Here is a 12,595-nt window from a genome sequence, read left to right on the forward strand (position 1 = left end):
CACACAATTTCTCTTGCAGGATAGACACGGGTTGTTTGTTTCTTATGCTAGTGAGATGGCGGGAGGGTGGGGGACAGACTTCCAACACACCAAATATTACCCTAATTGGCTCAAAGGCCATGATTGTATCAAGTTCCAGAAATTATGAGTGAACCAGACAGTTAGGCCACCGCAGCTGGTCGGCAAATTATTGGCTCAAGTGTTGTAATTATTAAATGCAGCAGAGAGAGAGAGAGAGAGAGAGAGAGAGAGAGAGAGAGACCGCGAGCATGCAAGACGCTCAGACACTTTGTCCGGGATAATTGATCCAAAAATTATGGGTTCCAAGAAGGCCAACACTTGCTTAAATTTAGATTTGGACTCAACTCCTGTCACACGCACACAAATGACTACTGTTTCCTGGACACCCACTCAGCACACACAATCGGCCCCTCAGCTCTGCCAGCCCGCAGGAACAAAAGGGATTTTGATTCTGATTATTTTTAAACTTTAATGACAAATCCTTTCCTTCTCCACATTAAAAAGTAAAGGCTGTGCATAGTACCATTAAGGGACTGCTCGCTGCCGCTTGATTCTCGGAGGCACTTACGTTGTTTAAATTTTAATTTCCGGGTTGAAATTTTTATTGAAAACATCACTATCTCCCTATACAACCAAAAAAAAAAAAAAAAGTTTCTTCTCTTGCCACTGGACTAGCTTTTTCTTTTACCTGCTCACACTTCTCCTCCTCCATGGGAGGTTTTCCTGCCTCTCCAAGGCTCCGCGCCTCCCAGAAGCCTCCCTCCGGCCCGGTGATCCACACTGACTATTCCTGCCCTGGACAAAAGGTTTTTAGTCATTTTTTTTTTTCTTTTGTAAATGAGAGTTTTTGTCTTAGGGGCTGGCTGAGGACTTAGGTCTGCAAATCCTTGACCACTGGGACAGTGTCTCTCTAAGGGTCATGGTGACTGTGGGGATGGTGGTGAAGTGATGCTAATGGTGTGAGGAGACCCCACTAACTGATCACTTCCCGCGTGCCAGGCGCTGTGCTGTATTATCTCCTGTATGCCTCAGCACACTGCAGGGAAGCTGTTTTTACCCTGTCTTATAGAGACAGAGTCTGAGAAATCGCAGCATCATGTGACCCCTTAGCATTCTAGAATAATGTGGGCAGTGACAGATATCCCCAGAAGGTCAGATGGGAAGGACTGAGTGAGATCCACAGAGGATCACCTTTTAGTAGGTGCTGGGGTAAACCAGGGAGTCTTCATGGCAAAGAGGGCATTTGGGCTAAACGTGGGAAGCAGGGTGGATTTTTGACGTTCAGAGAAAAGGCCAGAGAATGTCCTTATTAAAGACAAAAAAGTGGAGATGTGTTTGGGAATAACTGGTTTGGCCAATTGGGAAAATAAAGAGTGGAGTTAAAGGCAAAAGATTTAAGGATGCAGTGGTCAGTTCTTGGAGGGCCTTGACTATCAGCCCAACAGTTATGATCTTTTCCCCACGGGCAGAGGGGTCATCCAAGGGTGTCCATCAAGGGAGTGACTACATTGCAATTGCATTTTTGAAAGATCACGGCAGCAAAGGGTGATCAGGACATTAGAAGAGGCTAAGACAGGAGGCAAGGAGGCCAGAAGAATGGCTTGAGATAGACCGTTCTCCGCTCTATTTCTGATCTTGACATGCTCTTCCTGGTCGCTGGCTTTGGGTCCCAGCCCCCCACCTTGGACTCCCAGGTTGCCCTCTGGTCCCAGCCTGCCCTCAGATAGCTCTCTGCTGCCCCCACCTGGCCCAGGCAGCCCCGACACAGCTCACTTGCTGGCCTGGCCTGAGGATCCAACTCCTGGGCCAGTGTCCCTATGAATAATACAACTGCAGCTACACTAGCCAAGACTCAGAACACGTGTGATGTGCCAGGATTATTCATGTCCTTTACAGGTACTAAGTGCTTACCCCTCAAATTCTGTGAAGTGGCTACTATCACTACTTTTGTTTCTCAGAGAAGGAGATTGAGAAGTAGATCTGCCCTACCTTAGAGTTTTCATAGGATACTGCTGGGAAGTCTGAAATTCCCGCATTAGAGTCAGTTCGGTCTAGATCCTGTGGGAGGACCTGGTCAGAGCCCCAGTGAGGGGAGCTGCCCATGGGGTGAAATGAAGTTGTGGCTATTTCAGGGACCTGACCCGGGCTGGAGAGGGCATGAGGAATAGGGGGAGGGGAGAGAGTAATCATGTCCAGCGTCCTAGTGCGGAGAACTGGGACCAGAGGGAGAGACAGAGCTTGAGCTCTCAGGGGCATGGAGGCAGGAGACCTGGAAGATAGAAGCAGAGAAAGCCAGAAAGAAGCATGAGGAATGTCAGAGCAAGGCTTCCGGTCCCTTCCCCGCCCCCCCCCCCCCCCCCCCCCCCCCCCCCCCCCGCCACGGTGGTGACTGGCATGTGGGTGTCAGGCTGGCTTTGTGTGTTTGTTGGTTTCTTTAAACAGACAAGGTTCTCACTGTCCAAAGTAATCTTTCTGACGTGACAATAATTTGGGGTTCAGGCTCTGACCCTTCGGAGATTCTTGTTAAGGAAAACCCGCTGGCATCTTTCAAGCTGAGAGGGGGCCCCTGAGGAGGCCGGAGGCAGACAGGGCAGTTTTTAATGGGAAGAGGCAAGGCATGGGCCCGGCTGGCAGTCAGCAGGAGGGAGCAGCCCAGGGAGGTGTGCGGGGAGCCAGATGCTAACTTCTCCTACTTCCCAGTTCGGCCTGGGGCCAGCCCTGGGCCAAATGATAGCATTGCTGTAAAACAATTCTCAGGAAGGCTGGCTTGAGAAGGCCAAGCGTACCTTTCCACAGTTAAGTACATCCTGCCAAATTAAAGACCTCTCTGGGATCCACTGAGGTTGTGATCAGGTTTCGAGTGCACACAAAGTATCAGACCACGGGTGGGAGTAAGAGCTGGGAATGTGCAGATGTGCACACATTCTCAATGTCACATCATCCTTGTGTCCAGTAGGACCTCTCACTTCCCCAAACACTTCTTGGCATCTTGTTGCTGGCAAAATGCAGCAGCAGCTGAGCCCTTCCAAGGCAGACTAATGAAAGGATGTGAATCAGAGTGGGAAGGAGACCATTCTGGGAGAGCTACTCAGGTTATTGTTGGCAAGAAACAGACCATCTTCAGACAAGAGAGGTTCAGTGTTAGGATGTGTGAGCTGGAACCTGCGTATGCTTCAGACCAAGAGAGCCTATAAACCCACTTCTCACTTAGTCTCACATGGGCTGTGAGGTCCTGTGTTCATAGCTTCATAGGCCCTGCTTCGGTCTGCTCTAATCAGATCCCTTGGTCAAGTGGACGCATAATTGTGTCTGTATGCTGCAGCCCAAGTTGTGGAGGGAGACCATGTGATTGACTTAGCTAATTACTATTGGTTCCACTGGAGAATGTCCTTTATGACTGCCTCAGGGGGCACTGTTTAGCCAGTGGACAAGATGTCCAACTCTGAGCCAGTTGCTGGTCACATAACACCAAGAACAGCTTATGGCTGCTTCCCACAGCGGTGGTGCAGACAAGTTGGTTTTAGACAAGAGACAGTGTAGAAGTTGGGGGTCAAGCACCACAAAAACATGCTGAGGACAGGAATCCATCTGATTTTGGTCTCTACGTAGGTCATCTTAGGAGTAGGAGAAGGAATGGAGGAAAGAAGAAAACAGAAGGACATGCATGGAACTAAAACTTATTTCCTGGAACCACAAAAGTTGGAGCTGAAACATAGCTTAAAGAGAACCTGATCAAACATCCCTGTGTTACAAACGGGGACACTGAGCATCAGAGAAGGAAACTGACATCAAGATCATCAATGAGTTCTTCCTTTATTTCTGGTTGTCCTCTCTCCTTCAAGCCACCCATGTAGGAGAAGAGATTTCATAAAGCAGATGATTCAATGGGTCAGCCAATCTCTTTACATATAAAGGACAGGTCTGCGCGGTTTGGGGATTCACTGAGAAACGTTTAAGTAAAGACCTTGTCAAGGAAGAATGCTTGAAGTCCATAGGGTTAGGAGTTAAGTGTAAAAAGATCAAACCAGAGAAATGAAAGAAAAATTAAAATTTTGATTAAATATCTGAATTAGAAAGGGTTTTATAATCTTAAAACCAATGCAAATACCAAAAGGAAAGATTGATAGATTTGACTGCAGAAAAATATAATACTTCTGTATGTGAAAATTAACATAAATTAAAGTGGAAAAACTCGGAAAATTGGCACAAATGTCAAAGGATTAATATCCTTAGTATGGAGATTTCATAAAATTTGTAAGAAAAATTTAAGTTCTTAATGGATAATGGGGAGAGGAGATGAACACGCATAAGAAAGAGAAAATACGTGATCAATAAACATTTGAACAAAGTATCTGCTTTACTGTTGAGAGCAATGAAAATTAAAACAGCAACCAGATGCCCACCTCCCTTCTTCCTACCTAAGTTGGTAGCTCCTACAAACAGTACTTGGTGCTGGTATAAAGACAACGGAATAGCCGTCCTCCTACACTGTGGTGAGGAATTGCCAATAATATACTCATTTTGGATAATAATTTGGGAATAGGTATCTGGGAATTTATCATAAGGAAATAATCTAGAATTCAAAAATGTTCATTAAAGTATTATTTCTCATAATGAATAATTAGAAAAGCCTGTTGTTGGTACAACACAGAGGAACATTTAAGTAACACGTGGTTTCTCTATATGCAAGAATGCACAGCTGTGAGAGTATCTCCACCAACCTGTGGCAATGTTAATAACATCGTGGTGTTACATCTGTGTGCGTGCAGTGTGACTACAGTCCTGTACAAAACAAGGCACAGCAGAAAAGCATGCATGCCAGAATGTCTGTTTCCTCTGCTTAATGGACATTCTGGATCAGTCTATTTTTATTTTATTTTTATTCTTTTTTTTACTTTTCTCTGCAATCAAAATAAACATGTATTATTCTTATAACATAAACAAAATAAATCAGAAAATAATGGGTGTGGGAATTCATTTGAACTTGAGTGCAGTGAATAAAAGGAATTCAGAGAGTAAGGAAAGAAACATGCCGGGCAGTGTGTTGAGTCCCCCAGGATGTGTCAGCCTTGCAGTTAGAGGAGGGAAAGATCCCACTCCCAGCTCTGTGGGTGGGCCCTGACGGCTCTATATCCACCAGTATAACCCCTCCTCCCCACCTTGCTATAATTTGGTGTGGTTAACCCAGGCTTAAGCCAAAGAGACTATGGTTGTTGTTCTGGGGTCCCAGGAGAGTGAAGTGAAGCAACTTAAACTGATGTTTGTGGGATCCCTTCTCTCCGAGGAAGCACGTGGCCCCAACTGCTGCTGGTCGCCATCCTGCAAACTTGAGGGAAGCCAGCCTGCAAGCAAAGACAACACCAAAAGGAGGACAGGACCTGGGGGGCTACAGAGGGACAGGGCTGCCCCTCCCCTACCCAGAGCTTTTCCGTTTTTCTTTTTTTAGATAAAAATTCCAAATTTAATACATAATATATTCACTTACATATATGTACATATATATTTAATTTAAACACACTGAATACATGCTCTGAATTTTACAAAAATCTTCATTTTTAGCTTTTGTGAGAAAGAAGCTAAAACTTGGAACACTTAGGAAACTTTTAATACTGTGCCCAGATAAAGGCAGTTTATTACATTTTTTTAAGTTTTATTTTATTATGTTATGTTAATCACCATACATTACATCATTAGTTTTTGATGTAGTGTTCCATGATTCATTGCTTTTCTATTAAGTGGACTTACAGGGCATTACATTGGTTTGAATTTTTTGGTTTATGTTTAATACTATTATATAGAACCGTAAGACTTTCTGATTCAGGGAGACATCGGACATTATTTCCCGTGGACAGATTATACTAGAAATAGAAAGGAATACAGGAAAAGGTGGGGGCATGTGTCTGACCTCACTATTGGGAGAAAGGAGCCTGAGAAAGGGACCTGGAAACCAAGCTAAGTCCTAGAAACATGTGATGTAAGGAAGAGTTAGAAGTGCCCCCAGGGGAGGCCTTTAAAATGAGGGTCAGCACAGCCCAAACACAGCCTTATCACTTCTCATCTTACTCCACTTTATTGTCCTGATGGTCCTGCCAAATCACCCAGACTGGAGGAAGAAAGAATGATGTTGCCTGAGAGAGATGTTTTTGTTCTGTCTTGACATACTAGCCAGATCCTAAATGGTCTCTGGAAGTTGGGGTGTGCTCGGCTGGTTACTGGGTGAACCTCGATGCCACGAAACACACAGTACCTTCCCTCATGTGCCAATGTCTATGCTCTGCTGGTGACTGATCCACCAAAGAGTGCCCGGTTAGGGATGAAGGCAAGGCAAGCTTTGCAAGCTCTGTGTAGTCCCTGACTTTGGATTTGAAACAGAAAATTCTCAGCTCTGGATTTGAAGAAGAAAATCCTCAGCTCGTCTAAGCAATTCTCACTTTGAAATTAAATACAAGTCGCTGCCCAGATTTTGCTGAAGAGTTGAACACATACACACGCACATGCACAGAAAATGAAAAAACAGTGATTTTCCTATTTGATACTAGGGTTTCCAGGAGATCTCTGTGTATCTGGTAGGTCTTCTCATTCTACTCAGTCACCCAAATGAACTCAACCATTCATTTAATCATTTATTCATTTACCAAAGGTTTATTGGGGACCTACTGTGAGCCATACATGGTACTAGGGCTGTGGAAAATAAGAACAAATAAAATAAATAAAACGTATTTATTCAACCCATATTATGTGCCAACATCATAGCAAGCACTTGCTTGTATTATTTGTTGTATTTCATCCACTGAAATAAGCCTATAGCTCAGCACTGTTATTTATTTTAATTTTACAGACAAGGGAAACTAAAAATCCAATAGGTAACTTTCGCCAAGGCCATACAGTGTCCAAAGGATGGAAACAGCATTCCAACCAAGAACTTAAACACACTTAACCTTTATGCCAAAGAGAAGATGGAAGACCCCTAAAAAATGAGTTAAATTCCCATGGGATCATATGTATATGGTGCTGGGGAAGCTGGGAAGGTAACTCTTAATTCTGTTGGGGAAGGCTGGAAGAAAAATTCTTTTGAGCTGGATCTTGCCAAATATGGAGAAAAATAGTAAGTACTAGAGAGGAAGTATATTCCAACAGAGAGCAGAGCAAATGTGGAAATGAATGAGCATGGTGTGTGGGTGCCTGGGAACTCTCCAGGTTCAGTGTGACTGGAGAAACTAGTTCAGTGGGGCAGCAGCAGGGAAAAGGATGATGAGAAAGGCTTTATTTGCCAAGCTAAGAAGTTTGAACTTGACTTTGCAGGTAAGGGGAGCCAACAGAGGTTTAACTCCAGCCTGGGGGTAACACGATCAGATTTGTGTTTTAGAAGTTTCTTGTAGGTAGCCAGTGTGCTGGAAGGGGGATTAAATAAAGAGAGACCAGATGTACAGCAACTTGCTGGAGAGGCCTTTGAAAACTCGCAAAAGAAGACCTAAGCCAACCCAGGCCCCACTTCACAATCATTAGAAGCTAGTCCTAATTTAGAGTTCTGTTTTTCTAGAGTTACAGCTACAAATGGAAAGGCAGTATCATATAATAAAGAGAGCTTTGGTGTCAGACATTCCTGCTTTCAAATCCTGACTCTATCTCTTAGCTAGCAGTAGTGTGTGACCCTCATTTTTCTCATGTATATCCTGGCAATAAGACCTAACTCATAAGATATTGAGAGGATAGGATGCAGTAATTTATATAAAGTGCCTAGTGTAAAGAAATTCAACAAATTATAGTTCTGTGCTCTGCCCCTTCATAGTGGCAAATGACAGCATGGGTACCCAGGTTAGTTACAAGACCTGCCACACACTGATAATTTCCAAGATAGAATAAAACATTTAGCTTTGCTTTCTGATCTTTTTTTCTACATTGATTTACTAAATTGATTAATTTTAGTACTTTGTCTACCACTCTAGTCAGGATAGACTAGGGTATGCTACAATAACAAATTATCTCTGGAATCTCAATAGCTTAATAACATGAGTTTATTTTTCACTCATTTTAGGTGAACAACACCAATCCCTAGGAGGCTTTACTCCATGTAGTCAACTTAGGGGCCCAAGCTGACAAAGACCCCACGGTCTTTTAACTGTACAGTCTGGAAAGCAAAGTCTCTAATGGTCCTGCAGAGAATGAAGAGAGAGATGGAGGACATACACATGTTTTTAACTGCTTTGAATCCGAAGTGACACATGTCACTTCCACTCTTGGTCCTTTGTTCTGAACTAGCTGCATGGCCCAAGCCTAACTGCAAGAGAAGCAGGAAATGGAAAGAGGATGTGAATTTTCAGTGAACTGTAATTGCTCTGTTACACTAGTGATAGCCCTACAAAAACGGTTAAAAAAAAAAAAGATGCATTTTCTTCTAGTTAAAGTCCAACCTCTCCTTGATGAATGAAGTCATTCTTCTTTGTGTTAGTTCTCATGGCAGTCATTGACTTCAGAGTAACTCATCACAGAGAGGTCTCCCACATTCTGAGTCTTCAAATAACAGAGCTGGAGGAATCTCAGAAAGAACTTCCAGGTCAACCTTTACATGGAAATCAGTGCTCTGAATTGGTAAGTGACCCAATAGAACATACATTTATTTTTTCTTTTGACTCTTGCTGCTTTAACAAGACAGTGACAAGAAAGCTTCTATCAGTACTTGGCATGGAGTGGGCTAAAGCGTAGATCATCTGTCTGTTCATGGAAGATATTTCCCCCTCCCCACATAAACTATGAAAGTAAATAGGCTTTTTGGGTGTGTTTCTAAATCACTGTCTTTCCAATTTAGGGACCTAAAACATGCTCTACCAGAGTCATCTGTGGTATCCAAGTCCTACCCTAAATATACTGAATCTGTGAAAAAAGGCTCCGGGATCTTTAACAATGCTTAGTCTTCAACATTAAACCCAAGAAAACTTTACTCTTTTGTGTATCATGGTCCATTCATGAGCACAGATTCTCTGGGGCTGGGCAAGATGAAGGTGGGATGGCTGTGTGTGATTGCAAAGACTGGCCTTGAGGAACCACCATCTTCAGGATTCACTGAGGAGCAGCCCCTTGGGTCAAGGTGGCCTTGCAGGAGTGGAGTCACCTAGGGTCCTCCCTTCCTTGAAGAATCACATTGACCTGTGCCAGAGATGAGACAAGCCAGACATTATTTGGCATGTACCGGCAATGCCAGGGACAAGGAAAGAGGCCAGTGCTTTATGGTGGTGCCGTGTGGCAGGGAGAAGCTTTGCCAGCAAGTCTGACAGTTGAAGAGCAGATGAGAGCACTTGCTCAAAAGTGGGTGTCTTGCCTGTACCTCTGAAACAGATAATACATTGTATGTTAAAAAAAAAAAAGAAGATAGTAGGAAGGGAAAAATGAAGGGGGAGAAATCAGAGGGGGAGACGAACCATGAGAGACTGTGGACTCTGAGAAACAAACTGAGGGTTCTAGAGGGAAGGGGGGTGGGGGGATGGGTCAGCCTGGTGATGGGTATTAAGGAGGGCACGTATTGAATGGAGCACGGGGTGTTATACACAATGAATCATGGAACATTACATCAAACACTAATGATGTAATGTATGGTGATTAACATAACATAATAAAATTAAATTAAAAAAATAAAAAATAAAAATCTTAAAAAAAAGAAACCAAAAAAAATTTTTTTTAATTAAAAAAAAAACAACAACAAAGTGGGTGTCTTGTAGACCCCTTTTAGACTGTGTGAGCCCTCAAGGTTCTTAGAAAATTGAAGAGTGGAATGCTCAAGAGTATGATGCTGAGTATCTCTTTATCTGGTGGCTAGAGACTGTAGCCTGTTTGAAACTGAGTTTGGAGAAATGAAAAAGATACGAAGGAACCTGGCCCAGGGAGTTGTGGAGAAATTCATACTGATTATAACCAGATGGGAAAGTTGAGATCCATGCAGGCTTACCTGAGCGAAAACATGAAGAGTGGCAGAGCAAGCTTCATATCCAAATCTCCTTACTCCTAGTTCAGTGCTTTTGCTATAGAACCAAGCTGCTCACAGCAAAATTTTGAAGATCTAGAAAGTGTCAAGGTTCAGTTCTGGCCTCCTCTTTTCTTCTTCAGTACCCACTTCTTCTGTTTCTTTTCCTACCTTTGTCATTTTTTCTTGCATTTGATTCAAACAGACTACTCTGGACCTGGGCAGGGATAGCCATGGGCAGGACAAGGGTAAAGAATATACCTTGGGGATTTAGGAAATCTGTAGGACAAAATTGGAGCAATGACATCCAAGATGCCAAATTAGTACAAATGAACTCATTTGGTATATCTGATGCCATTGCTCAAATCTGGCCCCACAGGCTTCCTTAATTCACCAAGGTTAAGTCTTAGTTTAATAGCAACTTTGTTTACATAGTTCATATCCCTTCTTATCAGACATGGAAAAATCATGTACATGAAGTTATATATATGAGAATGATGTGTGAAAATCATTTAACCTCTCTGAGCCTAATTCCACTGTCTGTAAAATGAACATACTCATAACTATCTCATGGGATGAAGTAAGACAATGTAATATTGTGCCTCTTAGAGGGCCTGACATATGGTAGATACTTAAACAATCTTTGATTTCCTTCTTCTTTTTCAGGCTCACTCCTGTTCATGAGGAATGCTGACACAGGAAGAATCTAAGAAACAGAAACCCCAGGACTCTTTTTGCACTCTTGCCAGCCCACCTGGGTACTTGGCAAATGCCTTAACACTTGACATGGCTAATTCTGAAAGTCAGATACTATGATAAAACAGTGTGGGAGGAAAAACTGTTGACCTATTTCCTGGAGAATAGAGAAAATTCTGCCAAAACAAAGATGTTTCCAGAGAGTGGGTTGGTTTTGATAAATAATTAACTTGGTTTGGTTTCATTGTGTCTGGAGGAGTAATTACAAGAGCATGTTCACGCCCCTGGAGTTTTGTTGTCACATTTTCCACAATAAAATCTCCTTTGAAAAAAATGTGTTCAGAAACTTGGCTATAAAATGGCTCTTGTCTGAAGAATGCCATGAAAACTTTCACAGTTTATGGGCAACATTTTTAATTGGATCAAAAGATGCTCTATTGTTTCCAACTGGCCTCAAATAAACCAAGGAAAATGAAATTGTCTTCTCTTGGGAGGCACCCCATGGCCACCGAAGTAGAATATCCCTTCTGTTGACCTATTGAGTATATTTCTCCACTCAACAGTTATTGAGTATGCTGTCACCTTGACATATATCTTTCTCTGTGCCAGGTGCTGAGGGTGGTTGGGAGGTGGATATAGCAGCAGCTCTCATTTGATGTTGAGCTCCCAGTTTAACTGAAGAGATAGGGCTCCTGGTATAAAAGAGTACTGAGATCAAGATACTGATTCAGATTTAAGCTCCTTCACTAACAAAATCTAAGGGTCTCAACTCCACTTTCTGTGAAATGAGATCATTGGATTATATGGCAAATAGATTCGAATTCTTAGGCCAACTCTGGTGGTAGCAACTGCTGTATTGAGTAGCGTTCTGAGATCATGTCCATGCTTGGTGGGAAAGAACATTACAAAGGAACAAAAGAATGCTTAAACTATTTATGAGACAATGAGAGGTATGGAGGGAAGGAAGGAGGAAAGAGAGAAGTATGAGGGAGGAACTAAGAAGATGATATGGCAGAAACCATGCAGCGTCTCCCTTCTGGGACCACTTGCATCTACATTTCCCAGCTTCCTCTGTGTGTGGGGCCATGTGACCAAGTTCTGGCCAGTGAAAGTGAGCAGAAATAGTGTGTGCCATTTCTCTGCTTGTCCCCTGAAACACCCTGTGTGGTTCTGCATACTCAATTCTCCACACTCATTTCCTTGTCTCTCAATTGGATGCAGAAGATCCAGAGGAGAACTCTGAGATGGAACCACAAGAGGAAAGGAGATTCAGTTCTTGGGTCACTGCATAATACTTCCCTCCACGTAACCAACTGGACTATGATGTGGGTAAGAAACACTTTTTTTTTTTAAGCCACTGAGATACTGAGGTTGTTTGTTATAGCACTTAGCCTACCCTAACACAGACTGTGGGAAACAACATAGAGAGTGGTCAGGGGGTACCCCTAAGGTGGAATGGTAAAGGTGATTTTCCAAAAGAATAGGCATGCCTAATATCTAATTTGAAGTCGTTAACCCAGTCATGATGGGAACCCTCCTTCATCTCAGCCCCATCCCTAAATCACAAGTGCCTGGAGAGAATCCATTTTTAGTGAAATTTCATAAGGAAGATAAATGTCACGTCTGAGCTGATAGAGAAAAGAGATCACATCCACAAAAAGTAGAAGCCCCAAGGCAAATATGACCAAAGTACGTAAGTCCCCTGGGGATTTGCAAGAGACTCACAGAAGATATGAAATGAGCTTTTGACTCATTTTTGTCTAGACTGTAAGGAGGCAGGGAGGGGACTCCAGTTGACCTCAGGGTTACCAGGACATCAGCCTCAAAACAAACAGCCATCCAGCCAGCACCCAAGCACAGGTTCCCCTCCAGCCCCGCCCGACTTCCAGCCTGGCTCTCGTTTTGCCACCTTCTCCTCTGCTT

The 12,595-nt window shown here is 43.1% G+C and overlaps 1 long non-coding RNA gene across 1 annotated transcript in view; it reads left to right on the top strand.

Annotated features, from left to right (window-relative positions):
• LOC141370890 (uncharacterized) overlaps positions 1–11,951 on the top strand; it is a 42,818-nt gene extending 30,867 nt beyond the window's left edge. Inside the window, exons 3-5 of the long non-coding RNA XR_012375370.1 lie at positions 8,057–8,610; positions 10,643–10,734; positions 11,894–11,951. This is a non-coding gene — a long non-coding RNA (uncharacterized lncRNA). The remainder of the gene's footprint in view (positions 1–8,056; positions 8,611–10,642; positions 10,735–11,893) is intronic.
• The last annotated feature ends 644 nt before the right edge of the window (positions 11,952–12,595 follow it).

This window comes from Callorhinus ursinus, unplaced genomic scaffold, assembly GCF_003265705.2.
Source record: "Callorhinus ursinus isolate GAN/ISIS: 27379988/994484 unplaced genomic scaffold, GSC_fseal_2.0 scaffold49, whole genome shotgun sequence".
Taxonomy (NCBI): domain Eukaryota; kingdom Metazoa; phylum Chordata; class Mammalia; order Carnivora; family Otariidae; genus Callorhinus; species Callorhinus ursinus.